The sequence below is a fragment of the Simochromis diagramma genome, unplaced genomic scaffold (assembly GCF_900408965.1).
Source record: "Simochromis diagramma unplaced genomic scaffold, fSimDia1.1 OVJJ01000602.1, whole genome shotgun sequence".
Classification (NCBI taxonomy): Eukaryota; Metazoa; Chordata; class Actinopteri; order Cichliformes; family Cichlidae; genus Simochromis; species Simochromis diagramma.
The window spans coordinates 11,461,164-11,470,704 of NW_024387040.1; positions in this window are offsets into that span (position 1 = coordinate 11,461,164).

Consider the following 9,541-nt stretch of genomic DNA (forward strand, 5'->3'; position numbering starts at 1 on the left):
TCCATTTAAAGCTGAAGCAGATGGACCACAAGCAGCAGAAGACCACACTGGGTGTCACTCTCTGCACAACCTAAGCCCAAAACTGGACTCTCTGATGAGCTGATGGCCATGCCACACATGTCACACTGTACTCAAATGGCCTTCACGGTCACCAGATCTGAATCCAGTAGAGGATTTTTGGGATGTGGTGGAACAGGAGATTCGCATTATCACGTGCAGCCAAAAAATCTGCAGCTACTGTGTGAAGCTTTGATCTCAATATTGACCTAAATCTCTGAGGAATGTTTCCAGCACCTTGTTGAATCTATCCAATGAAGAATCAAGACTGGAGGGGTTCAATCTGGTACCAACAAAGCAGCTGTGCAGCAAGATTTAAGTTTGTAAATAATGATGAATATTGTAAAAGCTTAACATGGGGCTATAATTCTTTCCCTTATATACACTGTTACAATGGTGGACGCTCACATAGAGTAAAGTCATCCTTATGAGTAAAACTGAAAATGAGTGAAAATGAACACATCTTTCAAAATGTTTTATGGAGATGTGCACAATTCTAAGTTACCAAGAATATGATTTTTAGCAAGAAACAATTACCTGAGTCTATCACTGACAGAATATTGTCTAAGATCAACGTAGTATATTTGAAATTGAAGTCTTGGAACAATTAGTCAAATTGAAGATCATCTAGTTAAAATACCAAGCATTATGTACATGCATCTCATCAAATGTGTTTAAAATGTTTTCGAGTTTCAAGGGTTTTTTGTGATGTAGAACGTTTTATGATGTAACTGACTAAACAACTGATTGCTGGAGGAAAGTATTTGCAGATAAATCAATAAAAGGAGGCTTTCAAATATAAATATATCACTGCCATTGTCTATTCTGCATTCTGTTATGTAGGCTAAATCTTCTCTGCTTATAAAACAACACAGTGTTATGGTATTTCAAAGGAAGCACACACAGGCAGTGACCTACTTCTATATGCATGACATCTTCTATTAATTATGGTCCAGGCAGGGAAGCTGCAGGAACCCTATTGCAATTGTTCTGATTTTTCTTCTGTTGCTTCTTCTCATTTTAATTTATATTTCCCTGCTAAACGCGGAGCTTCAGACCAGGAAGCACGAAATAGAAAGACAGTCTTGCAAATTCCAGCCATGTAAATAATCAAATTTCTATTTCTGAAATGATCCCAGAATAAGATGTGAGTAAATAGATTTATTCTTTACGACAGTCGCGTGTATAAGAGACGTGCAGCGCTTGTATTGTAGTGAGTGCCTCAGACACTCCAGGTTTACCCATCAGCGTTGCTCATTGTTGTTTACCTCCCAGCTGTGGCAGCTGTCAGTCACGCACACTCTGACACGCTAATTGTCATGGTGACTTGGTGCTTTTGTGTTAGAGTGCATTGTGCTCTCAGACCAACATGGCCTGCCTAAAACAGGTACGTACACACAACTGGCGGCATGCTTCACATCCACACTCAGACTCCCTCTCTCTGCGCTGCCTCTAACAGACCACATTTTAATCATCAATGTCTGATTTTTTTGTGATAATTTTAATTCAAATTTGACCTGAAAAAGCACCAAACAGAAATCCATTTAAGCTCAGCTCAAGCTTTATTTAACTTGAATAATATACCTTGGAATATTACTCTTGACTTGGACACAGAGAATTTGTGGTTTGTTTCTTATTAAGGACTATTTTCAATAGTTTGGATAAACAGCATCGCTTCTGATTTCTTATGTGGCTTTATGTGGGATGATGTTTTAGACAAAAGAACGCCTCCAGCAGTTTCTGTCCTTTCCTGTTTCAGCACGACAATAATGCTCTCATGCAATAAATAAATAAATAAATAAGATTTTGTGTCAGAACCTCTGTCCTGATACGTCCTTATCAACCGACACCCAGCCTCTCTAATGCTTTTGTGACTCATGGGATCAAATTCCTGCAGCCAGGATCCAAAAATGTGGAGGAGAGCCCAAAACTGGAGGAACCAGAAAAGCAGAGGTTTACACACTGGTGGATGTTTCCGTGGTAACTTAGTGTATTAAAATCAATAGAATCTAAGCGTCTGCTCTGTGGTAGGGGTCTTTTGTCAAAGATAGTTACAGTTTATTTCTAAAATTAATCTTTTTGCCGCCATGTTTCAGATTCATAGCAGTGCACAGCTGCACCTGAATCCATGTTGATCTTTTTTTAATGACCCTGAAAGGCCTCACATTGTATCTCACCTTTGAGCTCTGCATTAACAGTGAATAGAGAGCATTATTGAACTCGAGACTAATACATTTGGGCAAAGCAGGGTCAGATAACAACACCACTTCAATTGTATTCATTTCAGATCAGGCCACTTCAGGTTTTAAAATGGTTTTTACAAGTAAGTTATTATCATTATTGTGGCTATTACTGTCAGTGGATTTATAGCATTAGAACCATCATTTTCCATACCCATGGGCAATAATAAATTATTACTCATGTGACCCCATAAGTAGTCTCTTTGGTAGTTGTAAAAAAAAAAACCAATGCGTGGCCTCTGTTTGGCATAAACAAATCCTTATGGTCCAAAACCTTTTTAAATTATTGGCACAAAAAAAGAAATCATACAGTATCGTTTGTTGATACTAGATTTTTCTTTGGTAATGCAATTTTTCTAACTTATTTACATTTCATGGGGTTTCTGCAATACCAAAATCAATCAACATAATTTTATTTTAGGGTTTTGAGTTGCTTTAGGATGTTTGGACCTGTGTTGATGATTAGTTGTTTAGTCTGTTTGGTTTCTCTCTTTTTGTTGCTCAAAGTAATCTTGCATTTTGACCACCAGTCAGTGTTCACAGAGTCTGAATAATTGTAAGATCATAGAGTGGTGGTGCTGAGACCAGGAGGAGATCCTGGGTGGGTCATGTCAGGACATTGTGTTTAAGAATCTGCAGATCCATCTCTTGCATTTAAAGTTATACTAAAAGAAGCTTTAAGCTTTTACTCTTCTACTGTTAGTTTTTTGTTTTATCTTTGGGTTACTTTGAGTTTGTTATCATGTCTGTGTTTAGTTCTCTGAGTATCCCCCCTTGAATACTCATTGATGCTACAGCATCTCCCTGTTCCAGTTATGGTAAATGACAAATGGACTGGTTCTTATATAGCGCTTTTCTACTCATCTGAGCACTCAAAGCGCTTTACACAATTTGTGCATTCACACCCATTCGCACAAGCACATTTTTCTAAGTGCTTTATAGCTAACATTCACACACATTCATACTATTTGGGGTTAGTATCTTGCCCAAGGATATTTGGCATGCAGACTAGGGGAAGCCAGGAATCGAACCACCAAGCTACAGCCACCACTTATGATTGTTATTCATTTCCTGCTTTATTCTGTTAAGTAGTTCACTCTTTTATCTTGTTTTTGGCTTTACTTCCTGTTAGTTGATTGTCTTTATTATATTCAGCTGTGCCTTGTTCACCACTTCCCTAATCAGCCCTCTGTGTATATACAGTCCAGTCTTCTGTGTGGTGTTTGTTACGTTCTCTGCTTTGTCTTCATGTTTTCATTGTTCCTTGTATTCTTTGAACTGTGGTTAGCTGAAACTTTTCATTATCGCTTAATAATGACGTTTGGTTGATTTTTATTCTGTAAAGTTGCATTTTTAACACTATCACACAGTGTGGACTTCATTGACGGTGACAAACGTTAGAGCACTTACATCGTCTGCACATCCAAATCTTGACAAATCCATTGTAAACTTCTTTTTTTTACTATTTAGTAGGTACCAAATAAGAAGAGGATAGGTCTGAGAAGAGATAGGGTTAGCTGTAACTATTAAGTAACTAGAGTAATTATAACAGTATAATATTGTGTACACTTTCAACATCTATTTTGTCCAGGCAAAGTCTTCCTCCCTCACCTCCGTACGGCATAAAGCATGAAAGTAAAAAAAACAAAAAACAAATCTAAAATCAAGTTTATCTTCTCTAATTGATGCAGAGGCCAGGAGTCTTCTACCTGAATGGGAAACCAGAACTACCTTAATTTTGTTAGCTAATTAGAGCCTGCCAAGGACTCTTCCTCATTTTGAAATAGCCCACGCTCTTCCAGTCCAGCATAGCGCCTAATCAAGCACTAATTAGCCTCTGTAGATATTTGTAATGATCCTGCAGTTCAGCAAAAACCCAGAGGAAAATTTTTTTATCCAATCATTGCACACTGAACTATAGAATACACAGAAAGCAGGTTAGGCGGAGAAGGACGAGGAGGAGGGCAATTTATCCTGTTTGCATGTGTGTGCAGAGCAGGCAGTAAATTATCAGCTCGAGATGTGTATGCAGGCACGAGGGAAATTAGACGATGCATGTTTGTTTTTATTTTGAAGGAAGTTGTACGCGGTGTGCTGAACACTCGGGCATCCTGTTGCATTTCTCACCCTTCAGTGAGAGCTCTGAAAAAAAATGCATGCAAGTGACTTCCCATCCAGTCTCTTGTGTGGGTCGCTTCCCACGTGCTCTTTAAACCTTCTGTTTGCATGGGGCAGCTAGTTAGAAGAAAGTTGGCTTGAAGGGGTCTAAGGAGGTTGGACTTCTTTGAGTTTTGTGAAGACATTTCTCATCTGAGAAGCTTCTTCAGTTCTAAAGGTTTGAAAAAAAGTCATGGGTTATTTTTGGCTTATGTGATGAAGCACATAATCAATAGTGGGTCAACAACCCTTTTAAGGGACAGCCCTAAGTAGGGTTTAATACCTGGGACTCGCCACCATTTGGCTTTAGAGCTGAAACTCTTGGATGAGAGGAGAAACCTTGTCATGAAACTTAAAGAAGTCCAGTCGCTTTCTTTCCAAGCTCCTTAGATTACCATGACCTGGATGACTGAGAACCTGCACAAACATTTTGGCATCAAGAGAGGAGAAAGTTATATGAGATGGCTTGTTTTCAAGCAGCAGATGAAGTGAAGAGCAGCAACGTGGCCCATTTTAAGATAAATAAGGATTATTTTGATCGCTAAAGATCATGCAAAGTTACTTATAGAGCTAGAAATGAGCATAAACAGTCCACTTTAATGATGAGAAGATAAATTAAATTAGAGTAGCAAGAATATAGTTCACAGATTTTGTAGCTGTCTGTTTTTTGTGAGAGAGAATAACAGAGAGGTCAAAAGAAGAGAGTGTCTGACGTCAATTTTTATTTTTGCTTCGGGCTAGTATTGTACTTTTTTCTTCTTGTTCTTCTTTTTTTTTTTTTTTTAGCTTTTAGGGCAAAGATGGGGCAATGCATCTTGGCACTGGTTATGGCTATGAAATTTAAGGCTTGTGCAGACTCACCAGCAAACACAGAGGCAGTGACACTGCAGACTGCTGGATGACTGTGGCTCCCTGCTCAGAGGGACAGCTAGACAGGCAGCCAGGCCTTTAAACGAGGTCAACTAGCAGGAGTTTAACCGGAGCGGAGCTGCACTGACAGCAAGGCCTCGCTTTGGGTACAGTCCAAAGACCAAAGCCTAAACACCAGCAAGATAAACAGTCTGGCCTACGGGGAGCTTAACACTGCCATCAGAATGAGACGAGTAAACACATAGAGCTTCTTAGTGCACACAACAGACACTGCATGGATATTGCTTTCATAATCACATTTGCAGCTTATGTATGTGTCAAAACAAACTAGCCAGGCAAATTTATCCACACTGTACAATGCGAGTGATTCTTGCAACTTGCAGTAGACCGTCCACCACACGAACACACACATAAGCACTGAAAAAAGCACTGTAAGCATCGTCAGTGGGCACAGGGACAGAGGTCATGAATGCCTGGGATGTCTGCTGCTTTTGTTCATTGATATATTTCAGAGGCTGTTCTGTACCTGCCTTAGCTTGTTAGCTGAGCATCTCTAGTTCATCAGGCCTTCATTTGAACTATTATAATTGAGTGAAATGTAATTTTTCTGTGTTGTGATTTTTCCGATATTCTCTTAATACAAGGCTGACAGGCAGCAACTGAAGGAATGTGAATAAAAGCAGTGAGAATCCTCAGGCACCCTTTGGCAGACCTAGATGAGGAATTACATTTCATCGATATATTAGGATCTTTCAGGAGTAAAAGACGTGGGTGAAAAGAAGCCTGCTGCCAAGTCATTGTCACTGCTACTACCTTATCTTTTTGCCCGTGCACCCTCACTGTTCTTTTCCCAATTTTTTTGTTTGTAGCCACACAGCTGCACTCATTTTACATCCAATCTCATGGGTCCCTAGACAAATGTTTTACCTTTACTTTCAACCCATCTCTTATCCTCTCTGGGCTGACTGTTTGCTTTCTGCGTCAGCTGACGCCGTGCTGCTACGGCTGGGTAGAGCGGATGCAAGACTTTGCCCGGGGGCAACTGTATTCAAGCCTTCAAAGTGTTTCCACGTAAATTCAGAGTTCCAGGATTATTCACATAGCCAATTAGTGCGACAGCATTTAAAGAGGCCTGCACTGCTGGGGGCAGGGAGCCACAGTTAACACCAGAAGTATCTTGTGATCTCTCCTCACTGTGCATTATGGCCAACAGCTCTCTACCTTGATGTTGTCATCTTGAACACCACTGAAGCGAAAACACTGTGGCCCACAGAGCATCTTATTTGTGTCCAGTGGGGAGATTAATTTTGTTCATCAGCGGTTTTATTTATCCTGAGTTAACAGGATATCAGAAAAACAAACAGAATCCTCAATATTGAGGATATGGGTTATTTTTAATGTTGCATGCTTTTCCAAACTGAATACTGAAAACAGAAACTTCACCATTTAAAATTTGCAGTTTAAAAAAAAAGAGGAAAAACTACATATGGGGAAAAACTTTACTTTCCCTCCACATATATGTGGGGAAAAAAGTAGATTTTCCCCCCATAAACGATATTATTTCTTAAAATAAACTGTATATGTATGTAAACAGACAGTAGAAATTACAGTATTACTATATAAATATTGTAAAAATAGAGAATCGCTACATACACACTATAGAAATGACATTATTGCTCTCTGTGTAGATTCTCAGTCAACTAAATCATGGTCATTTAAGGAATGTGAATGTTAACGTTAGATATAATACTGTATGCTTCTTATTGTGTTGACCTCTAAAACAAATAAAAAAAAAACTTGAATAAATTACAATATAGTCACTGAAATTTTTACAGTAAAGAAATTGCAGCCTTGCTTCAAGTATTTTAATGTAAAAATGTGTTTTTCAATATATAGTGTAATAATTTTTTTTTAAAGTGCTTCCAGAAGGAGCTTGTAAATATCTGAGGAATTGTGAATCATTTGAGTGAGTCTGTTTGTTCTGAGACCCAGTACTCATGTTTGTGACTATATTAGTTATGTTAGATCCTTCTGTTAAAGTTTATGAAGCAAAAGAATTCTTTTTACAGAATATGGGTGCTAACCTTATGCCCACCCTCCAACAGTCTTTTGCTGGGCCTATACGCTTCAACTTTGCCAGTATGGGTGATCCTACCTGGTATAACTCTAAGGATCACTGATGCAAGCTCCTTGACCAAAACAAGGTGGTCCCCTAACAGGGGTTAGGAGGAAGGGCCTTCAACATCTTGGAGGCATCTGATACTGTGTAGTGAAAGAGTTCTTGGAAACCAAAGGAGAAAACATCCACGCAAATACTTCTTGAGGTGAATAGTTAGGAAGAACAGGATATTAGTCCTTAGATGGATGAACAACCTATCGCAGGATATCAGCTATTTTTGAGCAGTTATCCAATTCAGGGTCCCAAGGGTTAGAGCCTATCCCAACAAACCCAAACATGTCTTTGGTTTGTGGTAGGGAGACGGAGTACTTGGAGAAAACCTATAGACACACAAGCACAGGGAGAATAAGGCAATCACAGAAACTGAAAAGTCCTATAACTGAACAGTTATATCAGTGGCTTGTTTCTACCCCCTGAAAAGCAGCATATACATGTTCCTAAAACAGTCTGGATTCGGTGGCACACCAACCCCTAAACGTCAGGCAGGAGTTTGAGTCATAGTTTTAGGTTTTGCTGTTTGGGTATTTGGGAGAAAATTGTAATTTGGCTTGAAATGCCCTTTATACAACATTAAGCATGTATTTAAAATCTAAAGTCTATGTTACCCATTTTGACAACAGTGCACAATTTACATTGCACTTTTTCAATGTGACAATAGGTCATACCAGTTTCCAAATACAGCTATCAGTCTCATGAAACTACTTTTCCAGCACAAAACTATGTAACACTCCATCTGCAGAGCTGCAGATGGATCTAAATCGCTGTTCATCCTTAAGAAACTCCTTAATCTTTCTTTCAACAGTGGAAAGAGAGTTGAATTATCTTTTACCTTTTAAAGTTCTTCCTCCTTTGCTACAATGATGCATACCTCACCAGCACAAAAGGATTTCCAGACTTCCTTTCTATCTTATCAACTCTGAAGCATAATCACAGCTTTTGCTGAGATCACTGTAGATAATTATCAATTACCCTGTAAATCGCGTCCAACATACTCTTTCAACAGCAACAACAAGAAAGGAATGTAATTAATTAAAACTTGCTCCTCTTCACCGAGAATGCACAGGTTGAAAGGACCATGGCCCGGTGTGACACCATTCCTGACATGTGCGTCTTGAGGGAATCTCTGCCCCACAACGATGCCGAGTCTCTAACACCAGGGGAATTCCCAAGGTGCTAAAACAACTGCTTTTTTTTTTTTATCTTACAATACACGGGAGGCCTGCAGATGAAGAGGGAAGCGTTTTTGCTGAATGAGTGCAGAGGGAACACTTGGATGGGAAAGCTGTCAGAGAAACAAGCAGATAAATGTTGCTCAGCTAATGTGGATCACGTTCCCACAGGGGACTCTGGGATTTTCCTGAGTGTACGCCATGTCGAGTGAAATGTGAAGATCCAGTGGAGAAAAAAAGGACATGTTTGGATGTAACTCAAAAGTAGGCCATGTAAAGCGCCTTTACTGACCACAAAAATACACCAATTCTTTGCACAGCATTAAATATCCATGTCTTTATATATTTTTGGAGTGTCAAAAAAATGGATAAATGGAATATTTGGATATATTACCAGTTATGACCAGCAATAATGTACTTAACCCGCCATAAAACACTTAAAGTACATGTTTTTTTCTGTGCTCCCAAGCCCCTTGTCAGGCTTAAATGAGCAACAAAACTATTAAATTACACAAATTGAATATAAACTAAGATTTAATTGCATGTTTAATTGCTCTCAGTGTTGGGCTGAACAGGCATTTTAGCAGGAGAAAAGTAGCAACACTAGTTTTTCAATTACGGTGAATTTTAGGGAGAAAAAAATGGCAATTTTGCATATTCGAATGATTGCAAGCACAAAAGACAAGTCATTATGGGACAGAATGAGGTCTAAAACATTTGCATGCAAATACAACTCAAATCAATCTTATTTGTGACACACTGACTAATGAATGTCAGTGTTTTAAAATGAGCCCCATCAGTTTAACCCGTCATATGTCATTTTTAAACGTTAAATGAATAGATGAGCCAAATTAAGGGACTGTATCTCA